This window comes from Bos javanicus, chromosome 8 (genome assembly GCF_032452875.1).
Source record: "Bos javanicus breed banteng chromosome 8, ARS-OSU_banteng_1.0, whole genome shotgun sequence".
In the NCBI taxonomy this organism is placed as follows: domain Eukaryota; kingdom Metazoa; phylum Chordata; class Mammalia; order Artiodactyla; family Bovidae; genus Bos; species Bos javanicus.
The window spans coordinates 99,678,915-99,704,090 of record NC_083875.1 but is presented as its reverse complement, the minus strand read 5'-3'; the positions used below and the strand labels follow the sequence as shown (position 1 = coordinate 99,704,090).

The window sequence follows — 25,176 nt, the reverse complement described above, 5'->3', positions numbered from 1 at the left end:
CAACAAAGGGGTGGGGCTTGACCTGCAGAGCTTCCGCTAGCATGACCAGGTGACTTGCAGGCATGAAGACGTCTTCACTCTGTGGATTGCTCCACACAGACACTGACAGTCACGGTGATATCTAATTGGAGCTTAGTTATACCTTACCTGGGACACCCCTGATCACATGGCTCCCTATCTACATCTATCTGTGTCTCTCTTTTATCTCTCTGTTAGTCAATTAATTATCAAATTCACAAACAAAATCCTGGGAAGGAATTCTGGAAAGACTTTAGATACAATATAACTCGTCTTGCTCACTGCAGAAAGGCAAGTGATTTTTCAGAAGGGACTCATAGCCCTTTGCATCTTGCTCAGAAATTAGAGTCACAGACACATCAGGAATGCCTCTGGCCCCATTCAGGGGATTTTCCAAGGGCCTTCCAAAGGGACATGCACATTGATAACTAAACACAAGTCAAAATGAGCTGACTCCTGGGGTACAGGAGTTAGAGAGCTCATAACCAGTTGGGCTCATCCAGGAAGAGATAGCTGGTGAGATGGACCATAGAGGATGAGTAGGATTTCAGAACAGGTAGAGGTGAGGGAATGAGTCATTTCAGGAGGTTGAAATGGGTGGCCTTCATTCTTCAAGGGGAAACAAGAAAAAGGTTTGCACTTGGGCTTGAGCTAGCATGATCCAGGCTAGACAAGGTGGTGACATCAAAGACCAAACTGAGAGAAGCCCACAGAGGTAATAAAATGGAGAGAGAATGATGTTTTCTCATCCAGAAGCTGGAGAACTTCACCCTGGAATGGACATTTAGGATCGGAAAGAGCAGTACCTGTGTCGGCTCTGGTGGCTGCCACAGGAAGTCAATCCCTGAGTGCTATTCAGGCACCTTGGCAGGAAATCGTACGATTCTCATCAACCCATACCTCGTACGTGAAGATGATATGCCTAAGGGGCTCTGCTGTCTCTGAACTGAACACAGATCTCCTTAACTTCACATGTGACTCATGTTTACAGAGGCATCGCTGGACAGTCTATTTGGACTGTGATGCAGTGACTGTGTGTACCATGGAAAAAATGAGAAAGACACCCCAGCAGGACGCCAGGGCGCAGTTGAGGAAATCCTGTGATGTGTCATCCATGCAACGCTAGAAGGTCACCAGAGCACAGGGCAGGCTGAACAGCATCCTCCATTCTTGAAATGTCACCAGGGGGTGGGAGCACAGTTCTCTCCCAGGCCTAGATCAGGTTTCCAGCGTCTCAGGGATGAAATGGTCAGCCAAGTTAGGACAGGTTTCAGATGACTGTCTTCCCGTGAATGCAGTTCTCAGTCGAGGCCTGGGTCGTTGAAGTGCCCCGTCTTCTTTCTCTAGCTATTTTGTTAACCAGTTGTGTCAGGAAAACATAACTCTTGATCTTAAAAAAGTTACTGAAACAACTTTGTCCTTCACGTTTCTCCTCCAAAGCTCTTCTTTTCTGTTGCACGCCCCCAGCCACATGCATATCCAATAGGAAGGAGAGTTCTTGACCCATGGCTGTTTCTTTTGAGCAAGCTATATACTGTCATGCCCTGGTCATGGTTTACAGCCTTGATTGTCAAGCAACCCAGGCTCTGTGCTTCATTAACAAAATTTAAAGGGAGTCAAATGTGTAAACCAAGTTTTTAAAAAGTATTGTGCACACATCACTATTTTTGTCCAGAGAGAACTGGTTTATTTCGAAATAGGTTATATGTCCCACAGCAGATAATTCAGAAGATACACAAATGTTTATAGAACAAAGTAAACACCCCTCCGCACCCTGCCCCACTTGTCCAATTCTCTTCAGGAGGTACTGACCTTCCTTGTTTCAGTTTTATATGTACTCTGCATACTTCAGTGTGTTTATTTTAAGGTCTATTGCTCCTAGCAAACGTGACCACCACCATGACTACCACCATTACCACCTCCTTCGGGATTGTTCCTGAGTCTTTCCCCTGCTGCTGCTGCTAAGTGGCTTCAGTCATGTCCGACTCTGTGCGAGCCCAGAGACGGCAGCCTACCAGGCTCCCCCATCCCCTGGGATTCTCCAGGCAAGAACACTGGAGTGGCTTGCCATTTCCTTCTCCAATGCATCAAAGTGAAAAGTGAAAGTGAAGTCGCCCTGTCGCGTCTGACTCTTAGCGCCTCCATGGACTGCAGCCTACCAGGCTCCTCCATCCATGGGATTTTCCAGGCAAGAGTACTGGAGTGGGTTGCCATTGCCTTCTCCGGAGTCTTTCCCCTAGAATCTTCTGTTAAGGAAATCCTAAGTGTTTCCTTTATCATTGCTGTTTTTTTAAGCCATGACCTCTGTGTGGACTCTTCTGCAGTGCCTCGTGTTTTTCTCTCTCTCCTTCTGTTCTCGGGCATGTGAATCTTCAAGGTGTGGTTGGGAGACTTGACAAACCCATTCTCCCTGGCTTTTGTTAGATGACACCACTCCTTTCAAGGAAGGCCATTGCTTGAAAACCATCAGCCACAGTTCAGAATGCCAGCTCTCATTCTCTGCATTTCTCTTCACTTCAGAGTCAGATCTCAAAGTCCCTAGACTAACATTTCCATTTTACAAGTAGCAAATCTATGTGGTGGCTCATGGGGCCATTACGGTCCTTTTGGTCTTCTGGCATATCTATAGCCCGTGCACCAGAAGAGTGTTTTTAAAAACCAGGTCTGTGTATCCCTGAGGGTTCACTTATATGTTCTTGAAGGTCTGAAAGCCCTCTGGGATAACTGGTAAATATTATCTTTCCATTTATACGAATGGAATGCTGATACTATTAAAAATGGATGCATGATCTGGGTCCTATGGCTGATTCCCTTACAATAGAGGGCTGTTACCTGAATTCAGTTTCCATATTCAAAGGGCCAATTTAAAGGGACAGCATTTAACATTTGATGTGTTGGCAAGCACATCTGACTTCCATCTGGCTCAGGCTGAAAGGCTGAGAGCTTCCTGGGGGTGACAAGGGGAGAGCCGTCAGGTTCCAGCCCCTGGAACCTCTGTGACTTCATCTCCTGCGGCTTTCCCCTTGCCCCCACCAGCCTCCCTACTCTAGATATGTTTCCTTTAGGGCCTTTCTGTCGACTATTCCCTCTGCCCAGAAGGTTTTTCCCCCAGATATCTGCATGAATAATCCCCTCGTCTCCTTCAGGTCTTTGCTTAAGTGGATTAAATTTCTCAGTCTTGTTTCAAAGCACAACTCGCCACTCGCTTCCCCTCCATCCATCTTCCTATCACCCTTACCCCTGGTCTCTCCCCACACAGTAATACTCACTTACTTACAGCGTGTGTTGTTCACTCTCTGGCTTGCCCCGTTAGCCTGCATGCCACAAGAACAGAAATTGTTGTCTGTTTTGTTCACTAATGTCTCCCAAGCACTTAGAGCAGTGCCCAACACACAGTAGGTGTTGAATAAATATTTGATGAAGGAATGAATAAATCAACAACAGCTTCCTTATCTCTGCTCTGGTACTCATGCTCAAGTTGTTTATCAGCTTTTCAGACCAAACTCCTCTCTTGGCAGTGATGATTTGCAAATGGAAAGGTTTTTTGCAACGGCTGAAATTTTACACTTAAAAATTTGTGTTTCTCCCAGCTCTGGTCACTTGAAAGCCCCAAAGCATATCCTAACACTAAAAGTGTACTAACTCTGTTCCCCTTTTCATTTCCCTGGTAGTTCAGTTGGTAAAGAATCTACCTGCAATGCAGGAGACCCCCAGTTCCATCCCTGGGTCGGGAAGATCGGCTGGAGAAGGGATATAGGCTACCCACTCCAGTATTATTGGGGTTCCCTTGTGGTTCAGCTAATAAAGAATCTGCCTGCAATGCAGGAGACCTGGGTCAATCCCTGGGTTAGGGAGGTCCCCTGGAGAAGGGAAAGGCTACCCACTCCAGTGTTCTGGCCTGGAGACTTCCGTGGACTGTATAGTCCATGGGGTTGCAAAGAGTCAGACGCGACTAAGTGACTTTTACCTCCTTTCACTTTCTTCCCCTTTTCATTATGCTTCTTTTTTAATTATTATTAATACAAGTTGTTCTAAATTTGTTACTTTTTTTTTTAGGCTGAGTATTCTCAATAGCTTTCTTCCCTCACACATTTATTTCAACCCCTTTAACTTGCAACTTTAAAAATGATTTTGTGTGTGTGTGTGTGTGTGTGTGTGTTAGTCGCTCAGTTGTGTCTGACTCTTTGGGACCCCACGGACTGTAGCCCACTAGGCTCCTCTGTCTATAGAATTCTCCAGGCAAGAATACTGGAGTGGGTTGCCATTCTCCAGGGGATCTTCCCAACCCACCCAGGGATCAAACCCAGGTCTCCCACATTGCAGGCAAGTTTTTACTGTCTGAGCTACTAGGGAAGCCCCTTAAAAATGATTAGGTATGATTAATATTGTTTTAAAACAGAAAATGTGTATTTTTTGTATGATAATCAATTGCAGTTAAATATAGTTTTTTTGTTTTAAAAAATAAAAATAAACATTTGTGTTTCTCAAAGTGAGATCCACATGGTTCAAGAATTCCAAAACACAAGCTGAGGGGGTTCAGTTCAGTTCAGTCACTCAGTCGTGTCCGACTCTTTGCGACCCCATGAATCACAGCACGCCAGGCCTCCCCGTCCATCACCAACTCCGGGAGTTCACTCAGACTCATGTCCATAGAGTCAGTGATGTCATCCAGCCATCTCATCCTCTGTCGTCCCCTTCTCCTCCTGCCCCCAATTCCTCCCAGCATCAGAGTCTTTTCCAAGGAGTCAACTCTTCACATGAGGTGGCCAAAGTACTAGAGTTTCAGCTTTAGCATCATTCCTTCCAAAGAACACCCAGGGCTGATCTCCTTCAGAATGGACTGGTTGGATCTCCTTGCAGTCCAAGATTTTCTCCAGCACCACAGTTCAAATGCATCCATTCTTCGGCACTCAGCGTTCTTCACAGTCCAACTCTCACATCCATACATGACCACAGGAAAAACCATAGCCTTGACTAGACGGACCTTTGTTGGCAAAGTAATGTCTCTGCTTTTGAATATGCTATCTAGGTTGGTCATAACTTTCCTTCCAAGGAGTAAGTGTCTTTTAATTTCATGGCTGCAGTCACCATCTGCAGTGATTTTGGAGCCCCAAAAATCAAGTCTGACACTGTTTCCACTGTTTCCCCATATATTTCCCATGAAGTGATGGGACCGGATGCCATGATCTTCGTTTTCTGAATGTTGAGCTTTAAGCCAACTTTTTCACTCTCCACTTTCACTTTCATCAAGAGGCTTTTGAGTTCCTCTTCACTTTCTGCCATAAGGGTGGTGTCATCTGCATATCTGAGGTTATTGATATTTCTCCCGGCAATCTTGATTCCAGCTTGTGTTTCTTCCAGTCCAGCATTTCTCATGATGTACTCTGCATATAAGTTAAATAAGCAGGGTGACAATATACAGCCTTGACGTACTCCTTTTCCTATTTGGAACCAGTCTGTTGTTCCATGTCCAGTTCTAACTGTTGCTTCCTGACCTGCATACAAATTTCTCAAGAGGCAGGTCAGGTGGTCTGGTATTCCCATCTCTTTCAGAATTTCCCACAGTCTATTGTGATCCACACAGTCAAAGGCTTTGGCATAGTCAATAAAGCAGAAATAGATGTTTTTCTGGAACTCTCTTGCTTTTTCCATGATCCAGCGGATGTTGGCAATTTGATCTCTGGTTCCTCTGCCTTTTCTAAAACCAGCTTGAACATCAGGAAGTTCACGGTTCACATATTGCTGAAGCCTGGCTTGGAGAATTTTGAGCATTACTTTACTAGCGTGTGAGATGAGTGCAATTGTGCGGTAGTTTGAGCATTCTTTGGCATTGCCTTTCTTTGGGATTGGAATGAAAACTGACCTTTTCCAGTCCTGTGGCCACTGCTGAGTTTTCCAAATTTGCTGGCATATTGAGTGCAGCATTTTCACAGCATCATCTTTCAGGATTTGGAATAGCTCAACTGGAATTCTATCACCTCCACTATCTTTGTTCGTAGTGATCCTTTCTAAGGTCCACTTGACTTCACATTCCAGGATGTCTGGCTCTAGGTCAGTAATCACACCATTGTGATTATCTGGGTCGTGAAGATCTTTTTTGTACAGTTCTTCTGTGTATTCTTGCCATCTCTTCTTAATATCTTCTGCTTCTGTTAGGTCCATACCATTTCTGTCCTTTATCGAGCCCATCTTTGCATGAAATGTTCCCTTGGTATCTCTAATTTTCTTGAAGAGATCTCTGATCTTTCCCATTCTGTTGTTTTCCTCTATTTCTTTGCATTGATCGCTGAAGAAGGCTTTCTTATCTCTTCTTGCTATTCTTTGGAACTCTGCATTCAGATGCTTATATCTTTCCTTTTCTCCTTTGCTTTTCACTTCCCTTCTTTTCACAGCTATTTGTAAGGCCTCCCCAGACAGCCATTTTGCTTTTTTGTATTTCTTTTCCATGGGGATGGTCTTGATCCCTGTCTCCTGTACAATGTCACGAACCTCATTCCATAGTTCATCAGGCACTCTATCTATCAGATCTAGGCCCTTAAATCTATTTCTCACTTCCACTGTATAACCATAAGGGATTTGAGTTAGGTTGTACCTGAATGGTCTAGTGGTTTTCCCTACTTTCTTCAATTTCAGTCTGAATTTGGCAATAAGGAGTTCATGATCTGAGCCACAGTCAGCTCCTGCTCTTGTTTTTGCTGACTGTATAGAGCTTCTCCATCTTTGGCTGCAAAGAATATAATCAATCTGATTTTGGTGTTGACCATCTGGTGATGTCCATGTATAGAGTCTTCTCTTGTGTTGTTGGAAGAGGATGTTTGCTATGACCAGGGCATTTTCTTGGCAAAACTCTATTAGTCTTTGCCCTGCTTCATTCCATATTCCAAGGCCAAATTTGCCTGTCACTCCAGGTGTTCCTTGACTTCCTACTTTTGCGTTCCAGTCCCCTATAATGAAAAGGACATCTTTTTTGGGTGTTAGTTCTAAAAGGTCTTGTAAGTCTTCATAGAACCGTTCAACTTCAGCTTCTTCAGCATTACTGGTTTGGGCATAGACTTGGATTACTGTGATATTGAATGGTTTGCCTTGGAAATGAACAGAGATCATTCTGTCATTTTTGAGATTGCATCCAAGTACTGCATTTTGGACTCTTTTGTTGACTATGATGACTACTCCATTTCTTCTGAGGGATTCCTGCCCGCAGTAGTAGATATAATGGTCATCTGAGTTAAATTCACCCATTCCAGTCCATTTCAGTTCGCTGATTCCTAGAATGTCAACATTCACTCTTGCCATCTCTTGTTTGACCACTTCCAATTTGCCTTGATTCATGGACCTGACATTCCAGGTTCCTATGCAATATTGCTCTTTACAGCATCGGACCTTGCCTCTATCACCAGTCACATCCACAGCTGGGTATTGTTTTTGCTTTGGCTCCATCTCTTCATTCTTTCTGGAGTTATTTCTCCATTGATCTCCAGTAGCATACTGGGCACCTACTGACCTGGGGAGTTCCTTCTTCAATATCCTATCATTTTGCCTTTTCATACTGTTCATGGGGTTCTCAAGGCAAGAGGAGCTGAGGGGGTGACGGCTCCCAAGTCAGACTAACACATCTCTACAGGCTCCTGACTTGACCATTGACCACTTCCTCTCCCTCCCTCCTGGGCTAAAGGCAGTCATCCTGTCGCCATCTGCCACCACTGGACAAGCACAGACAGGCCTCCCTGAAAGGAACTGCTCACTTTTCCACACAGTTGCATTTTCCCTCTCTTCGCCTCATTTTCTTTGGCTTGCCAGCTTTCAAGTTTGTTTCATTTTTCTTGATAATACATGAAACACACTTACCATAAAGCAAGATTTAGGGAACTCTAAACACATTAAAAGGAATTAGAGGCCCAAGACTTGAAATTTCCCCAATTTGTAAAAGATACCTTCTGTATCTTGTTTCTCTGCTTATAAGTCCAATACTCAGACACAGCCACAATTGATCTTTTGGTGCATTTGTCTGTATTAAGTCAAAATACAGAAGTTACCGCTGTTCAACCACTGTTGACCTACAAGATGGTGATTTTATATGGGATACCCTAGTCATTCATTCACACAGTTGGAGCCACACTATGCATATAACTTTACATCCTATCCTTTTCACATGTCATTACAACAGCACCACTTGCCCATGTATTTGTGAGCTTACATTAACAGCACAAATAATTGATGAGCGTTAGCATCACAGCTGGGAGTCCTCCCTTGTAAATCACTGAAAATGGTCCACATGGTGCCCAGGCTTCCTGAATCTTGATATGAATGACAGTCCTCAGTGTCTCTTCCCAGAAACCCTTTCTGTAAATGCCCCCAGCCAATTGCCTGTGCGGAGTCCTTGGCATCAGATTTTCGGCCCAAATGGCAGCTTCTGGGAATGCTGCTAATAACTGTGTCCAGTTGTTCATCTGGTTCCTCTTAACTTGTATGAATTTGGTCCTTACCTTGCGTTTGTGGTACATCTTCCTCTCCAGTGAAATGACTCTCTTTGGCTTTTTGTGTTTACTGTTGTTTGTCTAGTGATTTCTGGGCCAGGTACAGTCTACCAGCATGATTTAAAGAGAGAGCTGTCTTTTTTTTTTTTAGCTCAGTGGCAGTAGGAAGGCTGTTTTTAGGGCCCTGGCTTTCTCTCTGCAAACATCGGCAGAGTATCAGGTCTGTACTTTTTCAACACAGAAGAGTCCTGAGGAGTCCATGGACCATGTGGTTTCTTTATGCTGTGATTCTGCCTTCAAAATGGTTGCCTAGGGACAGTAATTTATGTAGGTCCTTATTATGTGAGACTTGGTATAGCCCTATTCTTCACTGGGCCATATGTGCTCTAGATCTGGCTGGGTTCAACCACACAGACTAAGAAGACTATGTGTCCACCCCAAAGCCCTATTCGCATAAGGTTTTGGAGTTTATGATATAAGATCAACTGCTATCACTCACACTAACATCATGTCACTCCAGGTGCAACAGCTTAAAGGATGGACTTTCACATTTGGGGCCCAAGAATAAAACAGTAAAGGGAGACCAGAACATTTAAAGGTAATCTACAGCCCATAACACATCAAAGGGGTATAGAAAATACAGCAAGAAGACACAAATGAAAGATGCCATCTTATGGGCAATACCCGCCACGCAGAAAGGCAGGATTATAAAACCTTAAACCCTAGTTTTGAGGTCAGTCCAACTTGCATTCAAATTCTGACCCTGGGGACTTGATTGGTGGTCCAGTGGCTAAGACTCCACATTCCCAGTGCAGGGGGTCTGGGTTCGATCCCTGGTCAGGGAACTAGAGCCCGCATGCCAGAACTAAGAGTTCACATGGTTCAAGGAAGATAGAAAACCCAACACGGCCAAAACCACCAGATCCCAACCCTGTCTCTTCCTGGTTCTGAAAGGCTCCTGCATTGTTTCCTTTTCTGTAAAACTGACCTAAAACACCCACCGTGCAGAGTGTCTGTACAGAGTTAAGACAGAACCCATGTAAACTGTTGGCCACATGTGAGTACGAAACAGGAGTTATTACTGTTGTGATTACTAGACACAAAACTTCAAGAATTTTTGATTTGTTATTTTTAATGTTTATCATTGCAAACACAACATTGCTACAGTAACAAACTTAAAAAGAAGAACCAACCCCCCCATCAACCCAAATCGAACTACCTACATTTTCCCATATTTTCATTATACAGGATATTTGTATATTTAGATTTTCTTCACTTAAGAAAGTGAAGAAAATTATTGTATTGTAAGTTTCTTCCTGTCATAACATGGTCTAGTTTAGTGTAAAATAGTTATTTCAACAAATATACCAAAATCTAATTAATCACTCCTCTATTTGTGAATATTTACTTGTTTGGGGAATATTCTTTCCTTTGTTTTTGCTATGGTTAATTTAAACGAACGATTTTAAAAACATTTATGTCTTTTTCCTTAGATGTACGTATATTTTTTAGCTCGAGTTTGAGAAAATTGTATAAGCTAACGGCTGCTGACTGTGGACAAAGAAAAGTAGCTTCAGACTGGTTTCTAGTGGAAGGCAAACTGGGAAAACCCCAAGAATTCTCATGTTTGTTAACCTCAGCTTCCTCATCTCCACACTTGACAAACTGGTATAAGGCTGACCAAAAATTGAGGTAGGCAGCCCAGAGACAGATCTTTAACGTGGACTAAACACACTCATGGGAAATAGATGGGGAAACAGTGGAAACGGTGTCAGACTTTATTTTTCTGGGCTCCAAAATCACTGCAGATGGTGACTGCAGCCATGAAATTAAAAGACGCTTACTCCTTGGAAGGAAAGTTATGACCAACCTAGATAGCATATTCAAAAGCAGAGACATTACTTTGCCAATAAAGGTCCGTCTAGTCAAGGCTATGGTTTTTCCAGTGGTCATGTATGGATGTGAGAGTTGGACTGTGAAGAAAGCTGAGCGCCCAAGAATTGATGCTTTTGAACTGTGGTGCTGGAAAAGACTCCTGAGAGTCCCTTGGACTGCAAGGAGATCCAACCAGTCCATTCTAAAGGAGATCAGTCCTGGGTGTTCTTTGGAAGGAATGATGCTAAAGCTGAAACTCCAGTACTTTGGCCACCTCATGCGAAGAGTTGACTCATTGGAAAAGACTCTGATGCTGGGAGGGACTGGGGACAGGAGGAGAAGGGGACAGAGGATGAGATGGCTGGATGGCATCACCCACTCGAAGGACATGAGTTTGAGTGAACTCCAGGAGTTGGTGATGGACAGGGAGGCCTGGTGTGCTGCGATTCATGGGGTCGCAAAGAGTCGGACATGACTGAGCAACTGAACTGAACTGAACTAAACTGACCGTGCTTATGTTCTTGATTTCATTCATTCCCTACACATGGTTCAAATCGGAGCGATAGGTATTCATAGTATTTAAGGCACAGAGAGGGTAAGGTGCTTACCCCAGGTCACACAGCAGCTGGGAAAGGACAGAGAATATTTTTCTCAGTTTCCCAAATTCCCAGCTCTCCCACTGAGTTTTGGGGGAAAAAAAAAAAAAAAACAAAAGAATGCCCTCAGACCCCACCCTAATTGGGGACGGAAACTGAGTGGGCTGAAGGTCTGGCTGAACTCAGCAGGAGGCCTCGCCCACCCCGCCAGGAGGCTCCTCCTCCCTGTCGCTTGGGCCCTGCCCGGCTCCGAGCATGCCCGGTGAGCTCCGGGCCGTCCCAATGGTGCCACAGCTCCAGGTTTTGCTGGAGACCGGGGCGCGGGGCGGGGCACAGGGAGGGGCGCGGGGCGGGTCCTGTTCTGGGACTCCCTACCTCTGCTGAAATTCCCCGGACGCGATGCTCCGGGGGCGCCCTCTGCAGGGGCGCTACAGGGGACTTGCGACTCGGGGTTAAGGACCGAAGTGAAGTACCCAGGTTCTGCCAGCTGCCGCGAAAGGCCCTAGGCCGACAGGGCCCCTGGACCTTGGGCATTGGTCGGGACAGGATGATTCCACCCTTCACTCCCTTCGTTCACATATTCATTCAACAAATCGTTTTTGAGCATCTCCTGTGTGCCACGTGCTGTTATAGGGGCTGGGACAATGTAGTGAAGACAGGCAGGACTACAGTCCCAGAGCTGAAATTCCAGAGGTGAATACACAATAGTGTTAGTCGTTCAGTCGTGTCCGACTCTTAGTGACCCCATGGACTGTAGCCCGCCAGGCTCCTCTGTCCATGGGATTCTCCATGCGAGAATACTGGAGTGGGTTGCCATTTCCTTTTCCAGCGAAATACACAATAAGAAGTAAGCAGATCAGGGGGAAAGACAGTGACCGACCTCATCTGCTACTTTCCCCAGCTTGCTATTTCCTAAGCAGTCCTGCGTCTTAATGTCTGCACTGGCTGATCCCTCCGTCAGGAATGCTCTTCCCAATTGACCTGCGTGGCTGAAAGGTCTTACCACCTCATTGAAATTGCACTCCCTCCACCCCTTCTCTTTACTCTGTTTTTTTCCCCTCGTAAAACGTTATTACCTGGACTTCCCTGGTGGTTCAGACTGTAAAGCGTCTGCCGACAATGCGGGAGACCCGGGTTCAATCCTTGGGTCAGGAAGATCTCCTGGAGAAGGAAATGGCAATCCACTCCGGTATTCTTGCTTGGAATGGAAATCCCATGAACAGAGGAGCCTGGTAGGCTACAGTCCATGGGGTCGCAAAGAGTCGGACACGACTGAGCGACTTCACTTTCACTTGAGTTCGTTTATTTGCATGTTTATTGCCTGCCGAACTCCCGCAGGGAACAGGATTTTTGTCTGTTCATCACACGTAAAGAATTAAAGTAAGTGATCAAAAATTATCTGTTGAATGACCTAATGGATAATGATAAATGTGAAGAAAATAGACTGACGATACGGAAAGTTCTATGATCAGGGGACTAATTTAATAAAGTGTTCAGGGAAGGCCTTTTGGAGAAGGAGGACGTAAGTACAATGAGAAGGTTCTAGTCAAGGGTAAAGGTGGGCAAAGACGTCCCACATAGAGGCGAAAAGGCATATGCAAATGTCCTGAGGCTGGACAAGTTCTGAGTGTTTGATGGACAAAAAGGTGCTCCTGGAGGTGAAGGAATGCAGGAGCCAAGTCAGGTAAAGGGCCCATAAGTCTTGGGAACAAAGTTTAAGCTGGGAAGTTTTCAGTGGACTGGGATGGGCATTGCATGGGAGTCAGCAGGACCCTAGCTGGGCAAGATTTCTCATTTCAAATATTTGTTTAGCGCTGGCTGCTTGACATTCCTAGGCATAAAATCACTGAGGGCTGGGCACACAGTAGGTGCCCAATAAATGGTTATGGCACGAACGCCTGCGTGCATGCGCGAGGGGACGCGGGGCTGCACGGACCTCGGCGGGAGAGCGCGGGTAGCCCTGGGAGACGAGGCCGAGCGCACCGGCCCCGGGTGGGGGCGGGGGCGTCCCGCAGGGCGTTCCGGGCGCCCGCCCCCAGCCCGGCGCGCGGGCCCGTCGCGGCCAGCCGGGCCGGCGGGAGCCGCCTGCGGGCGGCACTGGGCATGCTCAGACGGCGGCCAGGTCGCGCCGCGAGCGAGCTTCCGCGCCGCCCGTACGCGCGACCTACCTGGGCGCCCCGCGCCCCCGGATGCTGCAGGTACAGATCGGCGCGACCCCAGCGGGCTCGGGGCGGGGCGCGGAGCCGCCGGGGGCCGGGGTCGCGCTGGGCGCCGCCCCGCCCCCACCGTCCCCGGGCGCGCGGCGAACGCGCGGGCGGACTGGCGGACGCGGCGGCCCCGGTGTCCCGGCGTCTCTTCGGGGCGGGGAGGGGGCGCCCTGGCCGCGCTCACCTGGTGGGGCGCGGGCGGGAGGGAGCAGGCCGGACCGGGTGGGGCTGGGTCCCTGGCGGGACGCGGCGGCGGCCGCGGCGAGGCGTGGGCGTGCGCTCCGACCCGGGCATGGGCGGACGCGACCGGTAGAGCCGGAGCGGCTGGTGATCCGGGAGGCCCCAGCGCCGCCGCGACCCCCCGCCCCCGACGCCGAGGGGGCGCACAGCCCGCGCGGGGAGCCAGCCAAGCGCGGCGGCCAGACCTTCTCGGCTCCCAGGGCGAATCCGCCTCTCGGCTTTCAAAGATGGCATTTCCTGGGCCTGGCACGAACTCCAGCCCCAATAAATCCTCCCCGTTCCGCGGGTGATATGGAATGATTTATCAGGTACCTGCGGCGAGACAGCTGCAGTGGGGGACTGTATGTGAGAGCGCCCAGTGCCCCGGAAATTCCCATTTTCAGCAACCTGAACTTACTGAGAAGTTGCGGTTGCCTTAAAAAATTCATGGGAAGTTGAGACGACTTGACACCTGGGTTTTCCGAGGTGGTGGAAAGAGCTTGTGACTGGGAAACTGGAGACCTCGGTTCAGGTTAGGCCCCCACCTTAAGCCAGCTGATGACCTTGGGCGAGTTGTCTAACCTCGCTGATCGTCAGTTTCCTCCCCTGCAAACAGCCGGTAATAATGCCCACCTCACTGGGTTGTTGGGTGGATTAAGTGGGATAAATGATGTGGAGGTGTTTGGCACGGTGCCCAGCACAAAGCAAGCGAGCAGTTGGCGTGATGTGAATTTAATTCGTTTAGAGACCCTCGTGGCTCCCATTTCACCAGGAAATTAGAATTACGAAGGCATCTTCAGGGCCTAGTGGCAGAGTGACAGACCCTGCCTTGTGCCCGGGAGAACTTCTCCTGAAATCTTTGGAAAAACAGTTTAGCTGAATTGTAATCGGAGAGCATCTTCTTTAAAAGCAGTTTTATACGTTTAGAAACTCCAAGAGTTGGCAGTTCAGCTTTACTTACAAAAGAGCTGTCTGGCAATCCATCTTGCAAGTGTTTAGGCAGCTCATGCTTGAAAGTAAAGCCTGGTTAGGAAGATTTCTGATCTAAAAAGCTCCCAAACTCAACTTTCAGTGATTATTTAGATTAGGGTTTTTTCATTCTGGCACTGTTAACATTTGGGGTTCAATAATTCTTTGTTGTGGCGCTTTTTCTCTGCATTGTGGAACGTTCAGCAGCGTCTTTCATCTCTGCCCAGTAGATCCCAGCAGCAGTCCCTCTCCCTCAGTTGTCTTCCCAACCTCCTTCCCTCTGGACGAGGGGCACATATTCCCTTTCTCCCCCTTTAGAACCACTGATTTAGATCCACCCTGCTTTTTGTCATTAGCCTATCTGAGTTGTTTGAGAATTTCATCTTCTGTTTTCTGTAGTAACCAACTTTTTATAGCCTTGTAGAACTGCACCAGAGTGCATCCACATGCATCAGCTCATTTAATTTTTACAGCTCCCACCGGTAAGGCTGGTATTATTCCCATTTTACAGATGAGGAAATTGAGGCTTTGAGCAGCCAATTACACAGTATGTGGTGTAGCTGGGATACAATTCGTGTCATCTGGTTCCACAGGCAAGTCTTTTTTCTTCTGCATCAGGCTGCCCTTTATTGTATTCTCAAATAGATGGCTTTCCTGATTAAATCAAGATGGAAAGTAGATTGTAAGCTGAAAACCTTTCTGGCTAGTTGAAAATTAACAACAGTAAGCTATTATCTGACAGAGAGTAGGTCATTCTAGTTAAATATTCTAGTTCATAGTGAGCTCCTGTAAATTCTATGTACAGTTAGTGGAATACCAATTTGCAGAGAATTAAGAGTAGAATACAACATGCCTAATACTCTGTATTGATCCTGCCTTGTCTCTGGTGATTTGCCGGCTCCTAAAAACAACTCCTCTATGCAAATTAGACATTAGCTGGAATGTAAAAGGTCAGGTTCCTGAAGGCATCTCAGAGTGGCTGGAGGGTCCTAGACATTCCATTCAGCATTTATTGAGCTGCTTCTGCCTGGCAGGTACAGTGCTGGGTGGGGATGCAGAGTGGGCCAGACTCCAGTAAACCCAGGGTGCCTGGGGAACTCCTCAAGGAGAGGGCAGGTCCTGGCCAGGCCAGACACTTGGGAGGCCAAGGTCAGGGACAGCCTGGGGCAGAGGAAAGAACCTAAGTTAGCATAGAGGCAAATTCAGGATCCCACACTGCTTCACCGTCCTTTCTCTGAGCCTTCCTTTCCACATTTTATCATAGAGAAGGTATTCTCATAGCTTTTTAACATTCCCATTCAAGTGTCAAGAACCTACTCAGAGACAGTCTTATCCCTGAAAGAAGTTGGGGTTCCAGGCTGGTCATTGGTTTCAGAGGATTGGGACCAACTCCTCGATTGTTGAGTGTGAACTAGAAAGTCCCACGTGCGGTGTTTAATTTCAGTGTAATCCCTCTCCCCTCTTACAGATGAGGTAACTCAGCAAAGGTGGTGTGGGACCAGGAGCTAGAGGAATGAATTGGGACTGACTCTCAGGTCCAGGCACATGAGGGATTCCGTTTTCTAGGATGGATATAACATACCAGAGGGGCTTAGGGAATGGTAGGAAACAGGAAGACATGGCCCCTTGCCTCCCCCACAATCCTCAGGGTTTGTGGCCCATTGGTGGAGGGGGATCCTGCGATTTGTGGTCCTTCCCTCTCTCAGAGAAGTGCCTATTAACCCTAATTCCCATGCTCACTTTCCTTCCACCAGACAATGGGCCTGGAAAGCGGGGCCACCCTCTTCATTTCTCAGCAGGGGCTGGAATGCTGAGGGCAATCCCCTGGCATTGACAGGCTGGGTGGGCGGGGCAGCGTGGCTATCGTAGCTTTCCAAGCCTGAGCTCTTCTTACCGACTCTTGAGACAAGACCAGGTCAGTGTGTCCACTCTGCCCAAGTCTGGGTCCTGGCCACTGCAGACCCTTGCTCTCACAGGTGTGTCCTTTCATCTGCCTGAGGGAGAATTAAAAGGGAGTGCTAGGTAGGTCCCTGTCTGAAATCTGATCAGATCACGCATTCCAAGACCCAGAGATCCTGCATCTCTGTAGCTTCTCCTGATGCATACACGTGTAAGGGACTTCCACCTTCAGAGGAAGCCCAGCTGTGAGCACAGATATGACAGCAAATTCAGACCTTTATTGAGCCACTTCTATGTGTCACAGAGATGGAAGGTGAACCTGTCTTGGAAGGATTCATGGGGGAGTTAGGAAGGCAGTGACATCACGACATTTCTGTGTGTGTATGTGTGTACGCGCATGTGGGCATGTGTATCTTGTCTCTCATCTGTCTGATTACTGCTTTAAAAGAGGATAAAGCTAGATGCAAGAGATCCCAGTGAAGACAGCCGTTTGTTCTGACGGGCATCAGGGACCACTCATTGGGAGTAGCTGGCATTCAAATTCAGCCTTGGAAGTAGAAAAAGATGGTATTCAGTGGGCAGACAGAACAGCAGATGGGACAACTTAGAGGCATGAAGAAACCTCTTGTATTTCAGGAGTGATGACTCTTCCCAGATCCAGCCTTCTGATCTTGGCTAATGCAGGACCCACCTTCTGTAGTTAGCGTAACCCCCCAAACCCCTGTCTCTGTATAGTGGCCTGGCCTCAATCAATCCAGGGGTAAAGCCTTGTTTTCCCTGCATAGGAGCGATGCCTCTGGGCCGTGTCTAAGGCATGGGCACCTTCTGCCAGAGATACCTCTGTTTTTAGTTATTAAACACTGATATGACACTTACTGGCTGCCAGGCACTATCCTGAGAACTTTCCAAATATTAATCAGTCCTTTTAATCTTCATAGCAACTCTCTGGCTGTGCTGCTTTCCTGAGTACAGGCCACTGGGTAGGTAGATGGAGGCAGAGCTCACATCCCTCGTCTGTGTCCCTCTGTGGGTGATGCTCTCATCACGGTACGGCTTCTCCTGGCCTCCAGTTCACATCCATGTGCCAGGAAGCAGCCGAGTCTGAGAGTCCTGATGGAGTGCTGACTGCCCCAGATTTCTCTCCCTGACCCCGTTTCCTTCTGGGGGCCAGCGGGGCTCCACTGACTGCATTTTCGGAACCAAAGATTGGGATCTGTAGTCTGAAAAAGAATGTTTGTACTGCGTCTTTGTGCAAGAGGAGGCCTGGGAGGTGTTGTTTGGATACTGAGAGAGTGGAATTTTTGAGACATTTCAATGGTTTATGTGGAAAGTTAGGACAGAGGATTTGAAATTGGGATAGTCCTGGAAAATTCAGGTCCCATGATTTACTGTCAGGATACACAAGCTCTTTGTAAATATTTAAGCAATGTGTAGTTTGAATTTTCTGTCCTCAGCCTCTTGGCGCCTCAAAAGGGAATAAATAGTACCTTCTAGCCCCAGAATGTTGCTAGTATTTAGCAGCCCCAGTTTACAGAATGGGACGAGAAACTGAGGCTCGGAGCAATGAAGTGACTCCTGGCAGGGCACGCTGCTCTGCAAGGACAGCCAGGATTGGAACTCAAATCTGTCCCTAGACTCATCTTGACTGTAAAACCAGGATAATGGTAGAACCTGTTGCTGTTAAATCGACCATTTTAAAGGAGCCAGTGAACTGAAAACCCACTCGGGCAGAACTTGGCACAGAAAAGGGTCTCCTCCCTTTGTGGTCAGGCCCCTGACTCACAGACAAGCGTCCTGTTTAGCATTTGATGCTGAGAGAGGCTGTGGTGAGTGATGGCCGGCTCCCAGGGCCGTGCCGAGGGCCCAATTCCCAGGGCAAGAGGATCGTTCCAAGGGGCAGGATCCAGGACCAGAAAGGGGCGGTGGCCAGCTGCATGCTGTGGTGATGAAAGGCACTGGTTTGACTTAAGAGAGGGGGATGTGAAGACCTGGTCCCTGCACCTCGCTTCCCTCAGGTGAGTCAGCCTCAGTGTAGACCCCAGGGTCTTGGTGGGAGAGGCAGCAACCAGCTTTGTCAACCACCCCTTGACCTGACCCACTGGTGGGCCTGGAAGGGGCGTGACAACAGCCTGAGCTCATGTCTTGCCCACTTTGCCTCCCTCTCTACCCTCAACACCCTCCCGCCTCCCAGCCCCTTTCCCTGGTCTGGTTACCAAATTCATACATGGTGGTTGTGGAAAATAAAGGCGTCAGGGAGCAGAGGAAAAATCACGCATGGTGTTCTTCCTGGAGGCGGCTCGATACCACCACCATGGTGGACTCCACGTGCCTGCCACGCGCCAGCCCGTTCTCTGCCACCCGCCAGAGGGTCTTTTAAAATCACTTCCTTTTGCTCCTAGAGTAAAAGACAAAACTAACGCGGGCATCTCTTGCAGGCCCCAGTGTACGTGCTTTGGTCCCCATGCTTTCTCTGCTGATGCGGCCAGTGAGAGCCTGGAACCTTTGTCCCCCCCCCTCATTAACTCATGCTTTGGACCTTGGCTGCATGATTGCCGAAGTCCCCCCTTGCCTTCCTGCTGTGGGTCAAACTGCCTGCTGTAAACACTGCCATCGCACCACCAGGTCTCTCTCCTTTTACAGCACTTTTCACAGTTGCAATTTTGTGCTTAATTAGTGCCATTATTTGTGTTAGTACCTGTCTCACCAGCTACACTGTGAGTTCTGTGAAATCGGAGTCTGTCTTCCTTTAAACACACACACACCCCACACACATACACACTGTCCCTGAGATTTATTTTTTCCTTTTAACTTTTCATTTTGACCTAATTCAGACTTATAGAAGAGTTCTAAGAATAGAACAGAGAACTCCCATATCCCCTTCACCCAGATTCCTCAAATATTCCCATCTTATTCTTCTGTATATACATTTTGTTTTTTCCTGAACTATTTGAGGATCATTTGAGGACTCTTCCTATCCCTCCAGATACTTAAGTGTATTTCCTAAAACCAGTGACATCCTCCTATATAACTACGGTACACTTTTTTTTTTTTACAAGTTACTTAAATAATAGAACTATTTTGTTAAACATATGAACGTACCGATTTTGTACAACACGCATTTCTTTCTTTCCTCTGCCCCAGGAAGCCAGCGCTCTAGAACCCCATGTTTATAAAAACACACTTTGGCAGCTCCTATGACAGGTGAAAAAAGTGCAATTCCGAAAGTGACAACACATAACCAAAGTGGGGAACAAAAAAGGCAGAGCGGAGCGGGCCCAGGGCTGCTCATCTTCCTCAAGAGCAAACAATTTAAGAATAGAAACTCTTGAGCATTATTTAAGCAGTACTGCCCAACTTTCTTGGTAGCATCTCTGTTTCAATTCCATTTATCTCGATGTTGTAACTAACTAATCTGTTACTTCTTTAAGAAATTCTGCCCTGGTTTATATCCTTTTTAAAAGCAGGAAGTCAGTACTGATACGGTGCTGTTATCTCATCTACAGACCTGTAGGCTTTGCCAGTTATCTCGAGAGTGGCCTTTGCAGCAAAGACAACCCCAGATCAGGTGTTGCCTGTGGTTGTCATGTCTCTTTAGTCTTCTTTAGATTAAAGCAGTTCCTCCGGCTTTCTTTGTCCCCTATGATCTTGACATTTTTGGAGAATACAGGCCAGTTCTTTGGTAGGATGCGTCTCAGTTTGAGTCTGTTTTAGCCTGCCCTTGTATCATCACTGCCACTGAAACATCACACGCACTCAGTTAACATTTGGTGAATGAAGATGGAGGGAGGTGGGAGGAAGGAAGTCAGCAGGTTGTCTAGTTTGCCCCACTCCCACGCCTTTCCTTGCTGAAGGATGTTATTTAGTTGCTGTCATGCTGTGTATAGGTTTGAATCTTACTACTCTTATTTTCATGCATTTATTTTTTAATTGAAGTGTAGTTGACATACAACATTATGTCAGTTTCAGGTGAACAACATAGTGATTTGACATTGGCCTGCGTTATAAAATGATCACCAGGATAAGTCTAGAAACCATCTGTCCTCCTGCAGAGTCATTACAGGAGTATGGTCTTTATGCCTTAAACTGTATCTTACATTCCCCACAGCTTGCTTATTTTATAACTAGAAGTTTGTACTTAATCTCCTTCACCTACTTCGCACGACTCCCTCACTCTCCCCTCCTGCCACCACCTTTTCGTCCTCTCATCTGTGAGTCTGTTTCTGTTTTGTTTCATTTGCTCTTTGGTGTTTTTCGATTTCACATGTAAGTGAAGTCATACAGTATTTGTCTCTCTGTCTGGCCTACCTCACTTAGCATAATACCCTCTAGATCCATCCATGTTGCCACACACAGCAAGATTTTATTTTTTCTGGCTGCGTAATATTCCATTGTGTATATATGCCACATCATCTTTGTTCATTCATCCATCCTATTTTTGTTTCACTAACATAGTTTTCTCCCAAAATGAGAGAGGCCTCTGGTGTCTCTGCAGGAATACAAGCAGATGCCAGGTGATGGCTTGGCGGGGATGCTAGAGAGGGAAGGAGAATATTTGATGAGGGGCAGGACTCAGCCTGACTCTCCCTCCAGACACTTAAGTGCCTTTGCCAACTGCAGCTCTGACTTCCTAGGCCTAGGAGCCCAAGAATAAGGCAACTAGAATTTTGATCCAAATCAGAACATTTTGAGAATAAATAGGGGGCTGTTAATTGCATCTAATCGAGTAGTCTCAACTAGGGCTGTCCTGCACAAATCAGGCTGTGTGGTCACTCTGCCCACATGCGACTTTGAATGGGAGATCAGCGCCAGGGGATCAGCCTAGGAAACTCTAGCACTAAGAATTTTCTGCCGGGACAAAGCAAAACTCATTGCCCTGGCATCACCTGCTGAGTCGCGTGTTCATGGCTTTGGTCGCCTCTGTGGTCTCACTTGCCTTGGCATGCCCCTCCCAGCCTTTCTCCTGCTACATGAACCTTGTGTGAGCCCTTCCCTCACCTGCTGCTTCCTGCCACGGGGACTGTGAGAGTGGGAGCATCACTTCCAAGACCAGGAGGAGGGGGATAGGGTCTGTGATGGGTACAGAGGGGGAAAGACAAGCCAGCTGTGCTTCCTCCTGACCCAGTCCTAATGAATTTAAGAGCCAAGATGTGTAAGTGAAGTGGGGCTGGAGACCAGAGATCCCCTGGACCTTTTCTCCGCTCCCCCCAGCACCCACAGTGCTCACACTTCCCCTGTCTTTCCTGCCCATGCCACCCCCGCCCCCACCGAGTCCCAGCACCCACAGGGCTCACACTTTCCCTGTCTTTCCTGTGCAGGCACCCAGGTCTCTCTTCCAGCCCTAGTTCTGAGATTAGAACCGAGTTGCTGGTCTTTGGCAGAGGCACAGAAGCAGCTGGCATTGGGGACCCAGGCACAAGAGGATGGGCATTGAATGACAAGAAGGTGCAGACAAGGACTTTGATGCAGAGAGACGAGGCAGGAAACCAGCATCGAGGGATTCTGGTAACAAGGCCATTAGGGGGCCATTTATCAGGAAGCCTAGACCTGCAGTATTGAGTGCCCAGACACTCATCATAGGAGGGCATGCCTCATTGTACTGTGCTTTGCAGACATTGCTTTTTTTTTTTTTTTTGATTACAGATTGAAGGTTTGTGGCAACCTTGCATCAGACAAGTCTTTTGGTCCCATTTTTCCAATAACATTTGCTCACTTCGGGTCTCTCTGTCACTTCTGGTAGCTCTTGCAATATTTCAGACACTCCACCAGCAAAAGATTGTGAGTGACCGAAGGCTCAAATGATGGTTAGCATACTTCAGTATTTTTAATCAAAGTACATATATTGTTTTTTTCAGATATAATGCTCTTATACATAATAGACTATAGTGTAGTGTAAATGTAACTTTTATATGCACTGGGAAACCAAAAAATGTGTGTGATTTGCTTTATTGCCGTATTCGCTTTTTTTGTGGTGTTCCAGAATGGAACCCACAGTATCTCTGAGGTATACCTGTATTATAGGGTGAAAATGTGAAGGTATAGAGAGATTTCCTGGGGGATCCTGGTCTTGTGGATTTCAAGAACATGGTGCAGTACGGTATCGTGTTTTTATAACCGAAGGTGTTGGTGGCTTTAATGGAAAAGCCAGTTAGTGAAAGAGTTTCTAGTTATTAGAATGCAAGATACTAGCAGTAGTATCTTGGAAAATTTTCTAGTTAACTGTGATATGTTTACTGGTTAAAAATGTCTCCCTCATCCCCTGTGAGACTGTGTAAAAGTGTTGAGTTTGAGGTCACCTTTTGTAGGACAAAGGGTCATACTGTGTCTGAACTGGAAGGGACCTCAGAAGAACCTTTTTCAGCTCCCTCTCTTTACAGATGGGGAAACTGAGGCATGTCCAAAGCACACAAAGAAGCAGGGACCGGTACCCACATCATACAGGGTCCAGCCCCCAGACCCTGGGTGTGTTTTCTAGGTCTCATCTAAGGAAGTCTGTGAAGTAGACTGTGTATTTCTATCGTTTTATTAACCTCCTGTGGCATTTCTCTAACTGTAGAAATAAGCTGTGTTGGCATCAAAGCAGTTACTCATTTCTTGCTCTTTTTATGTAGAAGTTGCTAGGCTGATCTTTTTTTTTTTTTTTCATTTTTATGTAAAGATGATATAAACCCTTCACTAACTTTCTGTATTCCACACTAGTGTTCCTCAGACTTGAGGACATCACAGTCTCATCTTTTAAAACCCAGGCTGCTGGGCTCTACCTTCAGAGATTCTGAATCAGTGGGTCTGAATCAGACTCACGTGAGGCCTCAGAATTTGCATCTCTTAACAAGCTCCTCTGTGATGCTACTGGTGGGTCCAGAGACCAGGGACTGTCCTTTGAGGACCGCTGCCCCAGGCTTAGTGATGGTTGCAGATGGTGTGCTCTAGCTTTACAGCCAGCGGGACCCTTCCTGCTGCCCAGCCAGGCTTCTGGTTTTCCCCTGTTGCTCCCATGCCAGCCAACCTGACCTTTCCACTCTCTCCAGCTCTCCCACCTATTGCCCTGCCCCTCCATGTGACCCCACCACCTGTGGCGCTGGGATGGCCAAGGCCATCTGGAGGGAGCCTCCTCACATTCTCTGCTCCCTCTTCCTTTTTCTCTTTTTCTTAGAAAATGAGTGTCTCTGGCTCAGGCTCACCTCTCCACTTCCAGATGAAGACTGTCATCCTGTCACCTGAGAGGGGAAAAGCCTCCTCCCAGCCTTGCCTTACCCACCGTTAGGTCACCGCCCCATCATGCCGTTCCTTTCACTAGGAAGCCTCCTGGAGGAATAGTCTACAGACATTGAAAAATATTGACTCTCACCTCTCTTGACTCAGACATACTATTCAGTTCCAAGAGTTCAGGTTTTCTATACCTCTGCTGCAAGAAAGACATATTTTTCAGTGTATGTACAGTTCAGTGGCATCAAGCATGATTTTGTGCTGCCATCACCACCATATAGCCGTGGAACTCTTGTCATCTTGCGCAACTGAAACTTCTGTACCCATTAAATACTAACTCCCCATTCTCCCCACCACCAGCCCTGGCAGCCAGCCTTCTTTCTATCTCTATGATTTTGTCTACTCTAGGTACCTCATATAATTGGAATCATGTTGTTATCATGTCAGTACTTGCTGTTTTGGTACTGGCTTATTTCACTTAGCATAATATTCTCCAGGTTTATCCATGTCACGTGTCAAAATTTCCTTCCTTTTTAAGGCTGACTAATATTTCACTGAATGTACATACCACATTTTGTTATTCATCTGTTAATGGCCACCTGGGTTGCTTCCATCGTTTTTGGCTATTGCAAGTAAAGCTGCTATGAACACAGGTGTACCAGAGGACACAGTCTTGAAGAAAGGGGGCTTGCAACCCCAGGTGAGATGTTTAGACATTTATTTAGCAGTCTCAGCTTTATCTACCGCTTGCAACTGCCAACCCAGTGTCCCCAGGCCTCCCCACCTGACCCTTAAGTGACACTACCCTTGCTGTGGTGGCCTGGGATCACTCACTTGTCAAGATCAGTGGCATTTGGTCATTCAGTCCACTTGGTCTCTGTGCTGATGCTCTCATGCTGGGGCTTCTGTGATGCAGCACCCCCTCCTGCCTCCCTGCACATCCTGGCTAATCCTCAGCTATCTGTTTTCCCTCTGCTCTTAACCGTCCTGCATGCCTTCCTGGGTCGCATCATCAGGGCCTGCTCCAGCCCAGTCATCTCTGTGTGTATCACATCTGAGCATTCCCCCCACCCGCCCCCGCGCCCTGAGTGTCCCCAGGGTCCTCCTGTGCACGTGCATGTCCAAAGCAGAGCTCTCCACCTTGCTCCTTAAAAATGTTCTGTCTCCGAGTGACATGTTTGCTAGCTTAGAAATCTCAACATCTCCCTCCCCCTACAGCTGCACTGCACAAATCCCGCCTCTCAGCCCATTTCAGCCCCTCCTCCAGCCCCCCACCCCCCAGCAAAACTGAGTGGGTTCACACCCTTCTCCCATGTGCCCTCCACTTTGCCTCTCTCCCCAGTGGGCCCCTGGCATCTATGCCTGCTTCACGTTGCTCCCAGTGTTCCCTGCAGAAACACCAAGATCACCTCTTCTCTGCGGGTCCCCTGTCACCTGGCTCCATGGGCCTCGCTTTTCCCTGGTCTCTCTCTCCCCTAAAGCCCTGCAGACCATGTGCTCTCAGCCAGGGCATCCCAAGCTTCAGTGCTGACGTGCTGATTCTGATTCGAGGGGTCAGGGGTGGGCCCTGCCTGCTGCGTCTCTAACAGGCCCCCCAGGTGGTGCTGAGACTGGCCTGGAGACCACATGGGGAGCAGCTGGACTCTAGAGGAGATCTGTGTTTCACAATTTTCAGCCTATAAATGGTGGAATTTAAAAACTCTTGTGTTGTAATTT

The 25,176-nt window shown here is 47.4% G+C and overlaps 1 protein-coding gene across 4 annotated transcripts in view; it reads left to right on the top strand.

Annotated features, from left to right (window-relative positions):
• The window catches only part of PTPN3 (protein tyrosine phosphatase non-receptor type 3), a 167,939-nt gene that overhangs the window by 33,874 nt on the left and 108,889 nt on the right, over window positions 1–25,176 (top strand). Inside the window, exon 1 of one of the 4 annotated variants that reach the window (XM_061426447.1) lies at window positions 13,027–13,161. The exons of 1 other annotated variant lie outside the window; for it this stretch is intronic. The gene's annotated coding sequence lies outside the window, so the exon portion shown is untranslated. Of the gene's footprint in view, window positions 1–13,026; window positions 13,162–25,176 lie in introns of those variants that run through there. 2 more of the 4 variants (XM_061426446.1, XM_061426445.1) reach the window with 2 other exon arrangements.